Here is a 1,620-nt window from a genome sequence, read left to right on the forward strand (position 1 = left end):
GCTCTCATCTCAGCAGAATCAATCTTAGTTTTTTCTTAAGTGTTAATACTCTGGTCATATTATCAAGAATATATACATAAACCACAAATACATAAAGCAGGAAAAAATGTAATAACTTCATTTGCTTTTGCAAAATAGGCAAGAAACCAGAAATTCTTGCTAGAAATAAAAAAATCCATTGTTCATAGTAGCTAATATGCTGTCATTGGCATTAATACACATTTCTATTTTGCAAACTTAATAGAGCTATGTTTTTATTAAAAACAAATCAACTCTCCCAGCGAAAAAAGGGTATTGACCACACTAATCTTTAAATTCCGCCACTAAAATATATATTAGAATATACACAACAATTTCCACCATTTTAGAATATTCTTTATTAAAAATTACTGTTACTTGAATGAATAATTGCTTAGAAAAAGAGTACTGCCCAAACTGTAGTATGACTTGGTAGTCAACATTCTTGTTTTAAGGTAAAAAGGAGATTTCATGAGCAGAAATACTTAGCTGTTTGAGGTCTCATAGATAAAGAGAATGTTTCTTAGCAGTTTCTGAGCAAACATTTCTTCACAAGTTGAACACCCATCTGGGATCTTCACTCCTCGTAATGGCACTGTCAGATACAATCATGTTAACTCCTGCTTCTGCATACTTTAATCAAAACCCCTGGGTTCTCAGTAGCTGCCAGATGAAAAGTATATTGATTGGTCCCTAGGATGGCCATTGGCTTTACCCACTGCTCTGGCTTGGACACCATCATGTGCATGTCAAAGAAGGGGCCCTGGCCTATCTGCTTTCAAAGGCTTTCTCTCATAGGGTGACCAAATGTGCTGTTGGGAACAAAACACCTGTCCATTACACCCAGGGGTAGTCAGTCCAGAGTCCAGCATTCAGAGCCATCCCCCTAAATTGACCAGGTGGCTGTTGAGGATGGGACTGATCTTGCATCTGATTGCCATGATACTGGGTCATAAGATCTCACTTACTAGATTTTCTACTCAAAATTGAAAATGATGAAGTTTCCTAATATTATCACTGAACTATTTCTCCATTTTTCAATCTTTAAATGTTGGATTTAATCTTAAAGTCCGTTCTGCTTCATTTCAATATTGCCACCCAGGTATTTCTTTGTTTTTAATTTTCAATATTGCACATTGTTTCTAACCATCTGTATCCTAATATTGTATCCTTGGGTCTAAAATGTGTCTCTCATAGGCAGCATACACATAGATCATGGATCTTTTTTATATTCTTCCATTATCTTCCTTTTGAATGGATAACTTAGTTAATTGCAGTCATATAATTACTAAAGTTTGAAAGATATTTGCCTGGCAAAGACTTGAAAGAAGTTCTTGTATGTGCTCATTCCAGAGAAAGATGATTTAACAGAATACATAAATGACCACTTTGTAACACACAAGTAGAATTTTACTGAAGATAATTTAAACTAGTTGCAGTGTAATAGTCTGGGTACTTTGGAGAAACAAATCACAGCGACTCGTGTATAAGAGAGTTTTATGTAAAGAAAATGTGCATCATTAAAACATCCCAACCCAATGCTGCCCAAGCCCACAAGTCCAACATTAACCCATTAACCCAACACCAGTCCACAAAGTCCTC

At 35.6% G+C, this 1,620-nt stretch overlaps 1 pseudogene; it reads right to left on the minus strand.

Annotated features, from left to right (window-relative positions):
- Positions 1-519: 519 nt before the first annotated feature.
- Positions 520-959, minus strand: LOC115871312 (annotated as a pseudogene).
- Positions 960-1,620: the final 661 nt, after the last annotated feature.

Source organism: Echinops telfairi, unplaced genomic scaffold, assembly GCF_000313985.2.
Source record: "Echinops telfairi isolate 266 unplaced genomic scaffold, ASM31398v2 ScPeMD7_5426;HRSCAF=6270, whole genome shotgun sequence".
NCBI lineage: Eukaryota > Metazoa > Chordata > Mammalia > Afrosoricida > Tenrecidae > Echinops > Echinops telfairi.